The sequence below is a fragment of the Pelophylax lessonae genome (genome assembly GCF_965119305.1).
Source record: "Pelophylax lessonae genome assembly, chromosome: 1".
Taxonomy (NCBI): Eukaryota; Metazoa; Chordata; class Amphibia; order Anura; family Ranidae; genus Pelophylax; species Pelophylax lessonae.
In genome coordinates this window covers 848,309,416-848,322,845 of record NC_138768.1, presented here as the reverse complement: position 1 = coordinate 848,322,845, position 13,430 = coordinate 848,309,416, and the positions used below count along the sequence as shown (strand labels likewise).

The 13,430-nt window shown below is 47.4% G+C and overlaps 1 pseudogene across 1 annotated transcript; it reads right to left on the bottom strand.

Annotated features, from left to right (window-relative positions):
* Positions 1 to 4,064: 4,064 nt before the first annotated feature.
* Positions 4,065 to 4,760, bottom strand: LOC309549766 (annotated as a pseudogene). The gene has a single exon. The product of its transcript is annotated as an uncharacterized misc_RNA (transcript).
* Positions 4,761 to 13,430: the final 8,670 nt, after the last annotated feature.

Sequence of the window (13,430 nt, the reverse complement as noted above, 5' to 3'; positions counted from 1 at the left end):
AAGGCTAGATGAGGAGTAGGGGGGGTATGGAACAGGCAGCACCCTCAAATCTTCAGAAGTATGAGATGAACCCCAAAAACTTGGAAAGGTGGATCTCTCTCACACGTACCAACACAGACTATCCCCCAATTTAACTGATCCCCAAAGGTTTTTGATTAAATAGCGGAATAGAAAATATGATCCAAAAAAAGTGTATGTATATCACACGTACACAACCACACTAGGCCCCAATTACTATTGTTTGTACCCCTAAAAGGCTAGATGAGGAGTAGGGGGGGTATGGAACAGGCAGCACCCTCAAACCTTCAGAAGTATGAGATGAACCCCAACAACTTGGAAAGGTGGATCTCTCTCACACGTACCAACACAGACTATCCCCCAATTTAACTGATCCCCAAAGGTTTTTGATTAAATAGCGGAATAGAAAATATGATCCAAAAAAAGTGTATGTATATCACACGTACACAACCACACTAGGCCCCAATTACTATTGTTTGTACCCCTAAAAGGCTAGATGAGGAGTAGGGGGGGTATGGAACAGGCAGCACCCTCAAACCTTCAGAAGTATGAGATGAACCCCAACAACTTGGAAAGGTGGATCTCTCTCACACGTACCAACACAGACTATCCCCCAATTTAACTGATCCCCAAAGGTTTTTGATTAAATAGCGGAATAGAAAATATGATCCAAAAAAAGTGTATGTATATCACACGTACACAACCACACTGGGCCCCAATTACTATTGTTTGTACCCCTAAAAGGCTAGATGAGGAGTAGGGGGGGGGGTATGGAACAGGCAGCACCCTCAAACCTTCAGAAGTATGAGATGAACCCCAACAACTTGGAAAGGTGGATCTCTCTCACACGTACCAACACAGACTATCCCCCAATTTAACTGATCCCCAAAGGTTTTTGATTAAATAGCGGAATAGAAAATATGATCCAAAAAAAGTGTATGTATATCACACGTACACAACCACACTAGGCCCCAATTACTATTGTTTGTACCCCTAAAAGGCTAGATGAGGAGTAGGGGGAGTATGGAACAGGCAGCACCCTCAAATCTTCAGAAGTATGAGATTGTGTTCATTGTACCCCACAAAGATTGAGTTCACTGCACCCCACAATGATTGTGTTCACTGCACCCCACAAAGATTGTGTTCACTGCACCCCCCAAAGATTGTGTTCACTGTACCCCCCAAAGATTGTGTTCACTGCACCCCACAAAGATTCTGTTCACTGTACCCCACAAAGATTGTGTTCACTGCACCCTAAAAGGATGTTGTTCACTGCACCCCACAAAGATTGTGTTCACTGCACCCTAAAAGGATGTTGTTCACTGCACCCCAAAAAGATTGTGTTCACTGTACCCCCCCAAAGATTGTGTTCACTGCACCCCACAAAGATTGTGTTCACTGCACCCCAAAAAGATTGTGTTCACTGTACCCCCCAAAGATTGTGTTCACTGCACCCCAAAAAGATTGTGTTCACTGTACCCCCCAAAGATTGTGTTCACTGCACCCCACAAAGATTCTGTTCACTGTACCCCACAAAGATTGTGTTCACTGCACCCCAAAAAGATTGTGTTCACTGTACCCCCCCAAAGATTGTGTTCACTGCACCCCACAAAGATTCTGTTCACTGCACCCCACAAAGGATTTTGTTCACTGCACCCCAAAAAGATTGTGTTCACTGCACCCCAAAAAGGATTTTGATCACTGCACCCCAAAAAGGATGTTGTTCACTGCACCCCAAAAATGATTTTGTTCACTGCACCCCACAAAGATTGTGTTCACTGCACCCCAAAAAGATTCTGTTCACTGCACCCCACAAAGATTCTGTTCACTGCACCCCACAAAGGTTCTGTTCACTGTACCCCACAAAGATTGTGTTCACTGCACCCCAAAAAGATTGTGTTCACTGCACCCCAAAAAGGATGTTGTTCACTGCACCCCAAAAAGGATGTTGTTCACTCCACCCCAAAAAGATTGTGTTCACTGCACCCCACAAAGATTGTGTTCACTGCACCCCAAAAAGATTGTGTTCACTGCACCCCAAAAATGATTTTGTTCACTGCACCCCAAAAATGATTTTGTACACTGCACCCCAAAAAGGATGTTGTTCACTCCACCCCAAAAAGATTGTGTTCACTGCACCCCAAAAAGATTGTGTTCACTGCACCCCACAAAGGATTTTGTTCACTGCACCCCAAAAAGATTGTGTTCACTGCACCCCAAAAAGGATGTTGTTCACTGCACCCCAAAAAGGATTGTGTTCACTGCACCCCAAAAAGATTGTGTTCACTGCACCCCACAAAGGATTTTGTTCACTGCACCCCACAAAGATTGTGTTCACTGCACCCCAAAAAGATTGTGTTCACTGCACCCCAAAAAGATTTTGTTCACTGCACCCCAAAAAGATTGTGTTCACTGCACCCCAAAAAGATTGTGTTCACTGCAGCCCAAAAAGATTGTGTTCACTGCAGCCCAAAAAGATTGTGTTCACTGCAGCCCAAAAAGATTGTGTTCACTGCAGCTCACACACAGAAAAATGGATGTGGATCACTGACACCTGCCTATCTCCAATCCCACACCACACAGCAATATCGATTGTAGTTTGTAGAACACAGTTTCCCTAAAATTCAGCAGACTCTGTCCCTAACAGGATTGAGAAGAGATCGTAGATCAGGATTGAGTGCAGATTCACCCCACCCCCCACACAGCAATATCGATTGTAGTTTGTAGAAGACACTGACCCTATAATTCAGCAGACTCTATCCCTAAAATGCCTACAACTCGCCCTGCCTAAACACTCCGACCTGTCCCTCAATTCTATCCGGACACAAATGGTTTTTTCCTGCCTATCTTTCCCTAATCAGCAGCCAGCACATTGATGTGTGCTCTGTCCCTTAGCTAAGCAGCAGAATGACGCTGCTGCGGCGGCTGCCTCGAACTTATAAAGACTTGGTCACATGCTTCAGACGGCCAATCACAGCTACTAAGACATTTGCAGGCATGGCTGGGATGGCTTAAGGCACACCAGTTAAACGATTGTTGATTGGCTGTTGAAAGCCCGCCATGAAAAGAGCGCCAAAGCATGCAAAACCCGGAAATAAAACGACCGAACACGGATTTTTACCCGAACATACAGTAAAGTGTCCGTGTCCGTGTTCGGGTAAAAAAAATCCAATTATTCGGTACGAACACGAATAATACAGTCCGTGTTCGCTCAACACTAGCAGTAACCTTTAACCTGGAACTGTATTTCCTCCATTTCATAACTATTCCTGACAGCATTCAGAAGAACTCTTATCTATTCCAGGAATAATCAGAGAATTGTCTGTAAGTACATCCACTGATGGAGTGAGGCTGCTGTATAATGTTTAATGTACTGACACATATGTTTTGTTTATGCTTATGTTGTAGTTTTACAAAGTTATTCAGAAAAAAGAATACATACAGATTTGATGTCTCACGTTTCTTGACTTCTGAATTATTGTTAAGCTGTCTGACTAGTGTTATACAACAGTTCAATAACACGAAGCAGAACAGTATTCTTGAAACCTTTCTCAAGTAGTTCTGGCGGATAAATGCGGGTAAAGTTAATACATACTGCTGGTATTCTCATTGGGGCCTTGGTAAATAGTAGCAGTGAAATGGCCTTGTCAACCATATTAGCACTGATATCACCAAAGTGAGCACCGTCTTCTATCTTAGCTAGGGTACTGGTTATACCTAGTAAGGGCAAATTCTTATGCGAGATAGGGGAGTGTGTGCATATCCAGCATTGAGTGATTTCCAACTTCTTGGCAGCTTGCAACTGCATAGCCACAAAGGAATTATAGAAGGGTTGTCTCAGTTTATCATATAAGTCTCTCTTCAGCCTTTGTTCAACTCCAGACTCTGGGGTAATGTGTAACATTTTAGTCATTACAGTAGCATTGAGGAAAAAGGTATCATGCGTCTCACCTTTTTTTATCATGTGAGTCCATTCATACATCATGACTGTGATCCACACCAAGGCTCCTCCACTTAGGATAATTCCTCAGAGATGCATATCAGCTCTAGGTACTGTAAGAGACATTCTTCCATATTCGTAGTCTTCTGGCTCGAGCCCGAGTCAATAATGGAGATGACCTAGGAGGTAAAGGTACAGAAAAGTCCTTGCCAGCAGTACACTGGCCTGTATGTTTGTTCAAAGCTACTGCTTTCTTACAATAGGAACCATGCACCCAATACTTGTAGTCCTTTAGCTTTACAGCTGTGGGAGACACAAGAATAATCTGGAACGGTCCCTTCCACTTAGGGGACAGAGTAGTCCTGGGGGTGTGATTCTTGATGTACACCCACTCTCCAGAATTTAGTCCATGAGTCTTTTCACTTAGGTCCACTGGTTGTCCTGCTTTGGAAAAAGTATCAGAAAACACATTTGTGTTAAAGTCTTAAAGTCACTGTTTCTGATGTTACAGAAGCTGTAGGAAGTCTTTTAGGAGGGCGCCCAAACAATACATCTTCTCCTTAGGGGTAGTCCTGATAGTTGCCAGGGCTATAGGCAATGCTTCTACCCATGTGCTCTTTCCATTAGTAGTCATCTTAGCCAGATACTTTTTTATGGTTTGCTTACTGCGTTCCACCATCCCACTAACCTGTGGTCTATATGTGGTGTGTAACTGTTGTTTTAGACCTAAGATATCTACTACCTCTGCTATTAGTTTGTTATCAAAGTGTGTACCTCTGTCTGAAGAGATCACAGCTCCCATACCAAAGCTAGGAATCAATTCTCTAGTAAGACACTTAACTACAGTTCTGGCATCATTCTTCGCAAACTAAAAGATACTTAAATCGGCCACAAGGGGGCATATCTGAGAAGTCAGTCTACACAATTTTGAAACGGCTCCTCAATATGCTGAATGTGTTTCATAGGGGTAGGCACTGGTTTACCCATGTTATGCATTTGACATACAGTACATTCGTTAACTTGTTTAACAGCATATGTGTAAAACCCTGGTGCCCACCACTGTTTGTTCCCTCCTGTTGAGACATGGCAAGGCCCATGGCTCAAGGCAAACAATGAAGGAAAAAGAGTCGGTGGAGCAATCAGCTTGTCATTTGACCTCCACAGACCATCTTGTCCACAAACAGTTCTTTTTGTAGACCAAGTGGATCAGTGGGGTGAAATTTCCTGTAGGGCCTTGACAACCCCATGGTCCACTTGAAGATTTGTGACCAAAAATGTAGGGACTGCAGGCGGCCGATAAGAGTAAATAGCTTTTTTAGCATATTTATCGGCCAAAACATTTCCAACTGATACACTGTCATTAAACCCGGTATGTGCTTTACATTTAATTACTGTTACTTTAAGAGGCGATTGGACTGCAAACAACAGTCTGACAATTAACTCTTTTTATTGAATGGGTGTTCCTGTTGCTATCAAGTAACCCCTTTCCTGCCATAATTGTGCAAAGCTGTGCAATATACCCACAGCATACGCAGAATCACTGTAGATATTTACCGTATCTCATTCTGCTAGCTCTAATGCAACACAGAGAGCTATAAGTTCCGCAGCCTGCGCTGACTTAGAATTTAGCAGAATTTCAGTATGCAGTAGTCGGCTCTCACCGTTTACTACCTACCGCACAGGCAGCTAATGTTAACCCATCAGGTCGTCTGAGGGATGAGCCATCTACCAACAAGTCTGCACATACAGGCAGACCAGCAATGGATTCATCCTGAAGATCAGATCAAGGTTTTGTTACTTCATCAATAGAGGTAGCACAATGGGGGCGTGGCCTGCGGTGCTGCAAGATGGACGCTTAGACCGGCAGCTCCGCTCGGCCATCCGGGACTTCAGCCCACTACAGCCCACAAAGCGGGTAAACTTACCTCTCCTGCGCTTCTGTAGCCCCCGGGAAGGATGAAGGGGAAGAAGGGCTCATCTCAGGCGAATCGGCTGGACGGTTTTCTCATCTCCTCCGCCGCGGGTCTCCGCCAGCATGGCGCGGGTACGCCGCAACAGCAAGCATCCCACTATTCCGGCGAGCATCGAGGCCAGCCTGTGAGGCAAGTAGCGAACCCGGACAGTGGAAACTCGTCCGGATCCTCCACTCCTCCCTCACCCTCAGCCAGGAGTCCGGCAAAGCAAAAGCCCAGATGGAGCTCCCCGCCACCGGACCCTGATCAGGCCTGCGGGATGGATCTCGCATCAGCTTCTCCACAGCCTGGGGAGACCCCAGCGCAGACACCAAGGGATCCATTTGCTGCCTTTCCCTCAGAAGACCAGCCAGTGTCTGCCTCTCTACTGAAAGACATGATGCACTCCCTGTGGTCCTCTCTCCACTCAGACCTCTACCAAGGCCTCACTCAGACCAAGAAGGAGGTGAGACATCTAGAGACCAGGGTGGAGCATGTGGAAACTTCCTTGGAAAAATGCTCTCTCTCACTCAACACCATGGTGGCTGCTCACAACGGCCACGCTGAGGACATTGCGTGGCTGAGAGACAAGGTGGCGGACCTCGAGGACCGATCCCGTCGGAACAATTTGAAGCTGAGGGGGATCCCAGAGACGTTCAGCCTCAACATCTCAGGCAAGTGGCTACTGATCTTTTCTCTGCCTTGATCCCTTCCCTTTCAGCCTCTGACTTAGAGATAGATCGTATCCACAGGATCCCCAAGCCGGGCTTCATAGCCCCTGAACTACCCAGGGATGTGCTCCTTCGGGTGCACTTTTTTCAGGTGAAAGACAGGATCCTCCAAGCTGCCCGCCAACTTCAAGTTATGCCTGGAGATTACCCCAACATTCAAGTCCTACCGGACCTCTCTAGGCACACGCTGCAAAAGCGTAGAAACCTGGCCACTGTCACCAAGGCCCTGCGCAACCACCGCATCCCCCACAATATCACCTATCAGAACTCCACGGTGACCATCTCCTCCTTGGAAGAGGGTATGTCTCTACTGACCAAGTGGGGAATCCTTGTGGACCGCACTGTTCCTCCTGAGGCTCCCCTGTCCGCCTCAGAACCTTCTGGAGAATGGCAAGTCTTCTCACGCAAGAGAGCCAAACCTAGGAGCTTTCCCCCTGGGGCTGGGAAAGACACCCCGATAACACTGCATTTGTCCCTGGCCTAGTTAGTGTCTCTGACCTACTTGGCCCCTGTGTTAATGTTGCAGGCATTGCCTACCCTTGGACTACTTCTTATGTTTTACCCTGCGCTTGGTGCACCCTGCACCCTGACTCCCTCCCTGCTGCGCTGTTCCAGAGCCCACCTCTTGTTCCAGTTTTTGTATGCTACTGATCTCCTGCTCCATACACCCTTGTCTACTGGCATCAGACTCCTGCAGCCTCCGGACTTCTTCAGATACCCACCATGACCATCAAGTTCTTATCCCTGAATGTAAACGGCCTCAACCACCCGGCCAAGAGGTTCTCCTTGTGGACAGAGCTGAGCAACAGCAAAGCGGACGTAGTCTCTATCCAAGAGACCCACTTTAAATCTGGTAATCATTCGAACTTCTCCCACAGGAACTTCCCCGCTCTATTTTTCGCTAATGCTCCTGAAAAAAAGAAAGGCGTGATGATCACGATAAGAGATACTGTGGCGTTCCGGCTTCACTCGCATACCCCAGATCCTGAAGGACGGTTTCTTATTCTTCAAGGGGACTTTAACTCGACTCCACTGACTCTTGTGACTGTGTACGCTCCTAACAGTCACCAAAAGCGCTTTCTCCACAGGCTTTTGAGACGGATCACCTCTAATGTATATGGTAATTTGGTTGTATGTGGGGATTTGAACATGGTTGTCGACCCTGGGCTTGACGCCTCGGCGCCCGCCCGTGGCCGACAACTCTCCCTCAACTCCCTTCTTTTGCGGGAACAGTTATATGACGTTTGGCGGTGCCTTCATGGCTCCGAAAGGGACTACTCCTTCTACTCTCATAGACATGGTTCCTACTCGCGAATTGACATGTTTTTGACGGATCTCCCTTTGCTGGGTAGGGTCTCCTCCTCCGTCATTCGGAACATCATCTGGTCTGACCACGCGGCGGTTGAAATGGTGTTGGAGGAGTCCAGACCCAGGGAACGGACATCTATTTGGAGATGTGATGTTAGGGTATTGCAGGATCCCTCTTCGGGTAAATTCATTAGGGACCAATTGTCCTCCTACTTTGAAATTAATACCCCTTCTGTTTCGGATCCTTGGACTCTGTGGGGTGCACACAAGGCGTTTATTCGCGGTGTCTGCATCCAGCAGTCTGCAAGGATGAGGAAATCCTACAACAAAACGCTGACTACCCTTCTAGCCGACATCAAGGACCTGGAGGCCCTACACAAGACCTCGCCCACCCAGACCGTACTCTTGCAACTGTCCCATAAGCTGGATTCCCTGAAATCCCATCTAATGTCACGTTATGACCGTGTAACGCTCTGGGTTCTTAGTTCAATGGGGCTGGATCTACAGCTGCAGAATTCCACTCAGTAGTCTTGTAGAGATATGTTAAATCACCTGATCCAACACTCTTGACTCATCACAGTGGTTCAGCCTGATTCAGTATGCACATACACAAACACTCAGTTAATGATGTTGCAGGAGTGATAGGTAATTATGCAAGTAGCAGTGAAATGATACACTGAAGGTATAGGCTTTGAAGAGTGACAGTAGATGATGATAAGCACTCAGATAGTGATGTTGCAGGAGTGATAGTAGATGATGATAGGTAGAAGTAATAGTTACAATGGATAACACAGGTATGTTAGTCTCTTTGTAGGTGTGTGGAGGTAGGTTGGTAACTGATGCGAGAATCGGATATAGCTGGTAACCGATGTGAGAATCGGATAGGGCTGGTAACTGATGTGAGAATCAGCTAGGCTGGTAACCGATGTGAGAATCGGATAGGGCTGGTAACCGATGTGAGAATCAGATAGGGCTGGTAACCGATGTGGGAATCGGATAGGCTGGTAACCGATGTGAGAATCGGATAGGCTGGTAACCGATGTGAGAATCGGATAGGCTGGTAACCGATGTGAGAATCGGATAGGCTGGTAACCGATGTGAGAATCGGATAGGCTGGTAACCGATGTGAGAATCGGATAGGCTGGTAACCGATGTGGTGTTCAGAGGTATGCACAAACAGAGTTGCAGGGTAACAGATAGCAGTAGACACAAGAGCTAGCAATCTAGTTCAGGAATGCAGGGTTTAGTAAGCAGTAGGCACAAGAGCTAGCAATCTAGTTTAGTAATGCAGGTGATAGATACTAGAGAGCATGTATCCTAGAGCTAGCAACAGTTCTGTAATGCAGGTATTAGTTAGCAAGTGTTGTTAAGAGGGGGTCCCCTGTGGGGTACTTATCAATAGCCAGTAGTGAGGGAGTGCAGGACAAGGTAGCGAGGCTCCGGTCAATCCAGGTATAGGGTATGTAGCTGGAAGATTCGGCAGCGTCAGGTTAGGCAGGTATCAGGAGCGGTTGCACGAACCATGTGTGAGTGCAGACTGTCAGTTGAAATAGCCGCTCAGTGTGGCGCCTGATGATGACGTCAACACTGTTAAAGGAATACACACCTATATGCGTTCCACCTACCTGAGTGGTGGAACGCAACCCGGAAGTGAGGATATAGAAAGGCACTGAGAGTGCCAGGATCTTACAGACCGTCACCTCAAAACTCTTAAGCTCAAGTTTTATGCTCACGCAAATAGAGTCGGTAAAGCCCTGGCCCTTCGCATTAAACAACGTAGAGTCAACTCCCGCATCTCTTACCTCTCCCACAAAACTACTGGCGCGAGACTATCACACCCTCGAGATATAGCTAATGAGTTTGCAGACTTCTATAGCTCCCTTTACAACTTAGCCCAAGACCCCAGCACACTGCACCCCACCCCGGAGCTTGTTCGAGCATTCTTGGACAAGCTGCGTCTGCCTGTACTGTCCGAATCCCACATATCTTCCCTAGCCTCCCCCTTTATGTCAGAGGACATCTCCAAGGCCATTAGAACACTCCCCTCCGGGAGAACCCCTGGACCTGATGGTCTTTGTAACGACTATTATAAATTGTTTGCCTCCCTCCTTAGCCCTACCCTTGCGGATGTTTTTAACAAAGCAGCGTCGACGGCGCGGTTCCCCCCTGACATGTTATCAGCGTACATAACTACTATCCCCAAGCCGGGTAAGGACCCTAGCTCGCCCGCTAACTATCAGCCCATATCCCTCCTTAACAGTGATGTCAAAATTTATGCTAGGATTGTGGCAGCCCGCCTTCAACCTATTCTCCCCACCTCATCAACCGGGACCAGATGGGCTTCATGCCTGGCCGCCAGACAGCTGACGCCACCAGGAGAATCATTAATCTTGTCCACTTGGCCGAAGCCTCACGAACGCCTTCTCTGCTCCTCACCTTGGATGCGGAGAAGGCGTTCAATAGAGTTAATTAGTTATTCATGAGGATGACGCTGGAGAAGTTTGGCTTCTCTGGCCCATCGCTCTCATCGATCCTCACCTTGTACTCCTGTCCTTCCGCTCAGGTTCTCACTTCGGGTACGACCTCCGTCCCGTTCACTATCTCGAATGGTACCCGCCAGGGGTGTCCCCCTTCCCCCTCAATCTTTAACTGGATGATTGAACCCCTGGTGGAGGCCATTAGGTCGCATAGTGGGGTGATAGGCTTCCGAGTCGGTGATGTGACCCACACGGTGAGTCTCTTTGCGGACGACATTGTACTGGTCCTCACCAATCCCTTACAATCCCTCCCAGCAGTACACCGCATTTTAGTCGACTATGGGGCTGTCTCCTACCACAAGGTCAACACGACTAAGTCCCTGGCGCTTAACCTAGGAATAGACGACCGAACGCTCGCACACCTCCAGTCCTCTTTCCCATACCCCTGGTCGGACGCACACATCCCGTATTTGGGAATCAACATTACCCCCCGCATTTCGTCGCTCCTTTCGGCGAACGTTGATGCTCTCCTTAAGAAGACTGCCAAAGAGATGGCCTCCATTGCCAAGGTTGAACTATCTTGGAGTGGCAGGATGGCAGCGTACAAAATGTCAATACTTCCCCAAATCCTGTACATCTTCAGAGCGGTCCCCCTGATTTTTCGTAAGAAGTGCTTAGACGCTTTAACTAGAGCTATGCGCCAGTTTATCTGGTGCGGAAAGAGTGCACGGGTAGCCACCTCTGTCCTGACGCAACCTAAGTGTCTGGGTGGAGCGAAGCTGCACGACATCTCTCTCTACTACTGGTCGACTAGACTGGACCAACTCAGGCCCTGGTTTCACGATGCCACTGACTTTCCCTGGACGCAGATTGAGAGACATTTATCTCCAACTCGGGACCTCCGCCTCCTTCTACTGGGCGACCTTTGGATTCCCTGGAGTTCACCTGGACTCTCCCCTCCTATGCGGGCCTCCCTTTTGGCATGGCGTAGGCTGGGAGCGTCTCAGGGTGTTGGGGTGGAACTCATCCCCTGTGCATCGACTTCCCTGCCGTTGGACATCTTGAGGGCTCATCTACCCTCCCTCAACTTGACACAACTGCAATTGAAGGGACTGACGACTTTATCCCATTTTTTCCAAGCGGGCTCCCTCTGCTCCCCGTCTTCCTTCATGAGGAACTATCAGATTCCTGACACCTGGACATTCACGATTCTCAGGATACATAGCTTCCTGTCCAAGCACCCCATGACGACAAGACTACTTCCCCAGGGGGTTTGGGACTACCTGCTCAATGTGGTCAAACGGGGTAAGGGCATATCACTCTTTTACGAATGCCTTTTGGGGGGGCCCCGCCCCCCCAAGACGTCTTCTATGCTTCGCTGGGAGAGAGATCTAGCCTGCATGTTTACCCATGAGCAGTGGTCCCGAGCCTTCTTGGCACCATACAGATACTCCTGCTGTACTTCGCACTGGGAACAGTCGCTCAAGATTGCTAATAGGTGGTACTATACTCCCATCAGACTCTCAAAGATCTTTCCAGGGGTCTCTGATCAGTACTGGCGAGAGTGCGGTGGTACGGGCACGTTGGCTCATATACTTTGGGAGTGCCCCTCGCTTACGAGCTACTGGTCCAGAATATTTGGTTGCATAGCGGACTGTATGGGCATCCTTTACCCTCCCAGGAAAGCTATGGCCCTGCTGAACATTGGTATCGATGATTATCCGAAGTGCTATCGAGGCATGGTCACACACATCTTGCTAGCTTATATGACACTGCTGCTTAGGAATTGGATATTCCTGGTAATCCCGGGCTTCACTGACCTGATTAAACTAGTTAACGAGAACTACCTATGTGAACGAGCATTGTCAGTCAACGCTCTCCCCCTCTCCAAATTTGACGATGCTTGGAAACACTGGAAATATACTCCTAGTTAGGTTTGAGATGGTCTTTTCTTTATTGTAGACATGGGGGTTCGGGGGTGGGATGGTGCTCCTCCCTGTGGTGAATATGTTCCCATTGGGGGCCACGTTGGGGAGTGGTACCGTCCTCTTCCGCCTCCCATCTCTTTCTTCTGCATGATTGCCTATTGTACCTCTTGACTTTGGTGGTATTTACCTACTTACCTACTTACTTACTTATTCATTGATGAGTTAGGTGACTCAGTAGTCTGGTTTTTTGATCTAGGTTTACTGTTTATTCAGTAGTTGTATGATAAGTGTATACTCTCCTTGTTGTGGAACAGCTCCCTCCCCCCCTCTCCCCCCCCCTCTCCCTTTACTGCTCCTGATTGGGCACTAGTGTATGCTGTTTTGTTGTAACTTGCCTTGTTGTTCTCTGATTAAGTGCACTAATGTCCATTGTACCTTGTTGAATTCTCGATAAAAAATATTATTCAAAAAAATAGAGGTAGCACAATCATGTATTAGGTATTCAGAATCATCAATTTCCTCACTGTCAGCTTCCGATAGAAAAGTTGCCGGATTCAGAGTCTCACAGCGCTGAATTTTTAGATTAGAAGCTGATAACAAAATCAAATGATAATGTGTTATCCTTTTGTACTGAGAAGTGTTTAGTATAGGCACTATTTAACATAGCCTCCAAATCATGGGGGCACATCAAATACAAAGTGTTGCCTAATACAATGTCTACAGTTTTTTTCAACCAGAAGGGCAGCCGCCGCTACTGCTTTTAGACATCCAGGTAGCCCTCTGGCAACGCTGTCCAATGGGTAACTGTAGTAACCCACTGGGCGATGTCTGGCACAGAAGTGTTGCATTAACACCCCATTCGCATGTCCATTTATTTCTGTGCAAAATAAATAGAAATCTTTGCTATAGTCTGACAAACCAAGACTGGGCACTGTTAGCAAAGATTGCTTGATTGGTTTAAATGCTTTCATAACTGAAGGGGTTAACTCTTTCAAAGTGAATTTATAATTGCTTTTTGTTTGTCCCTTTACTAATTCCTGTAGGGGTCCTACACTGCCCCTCTTTGGATCTCCAGT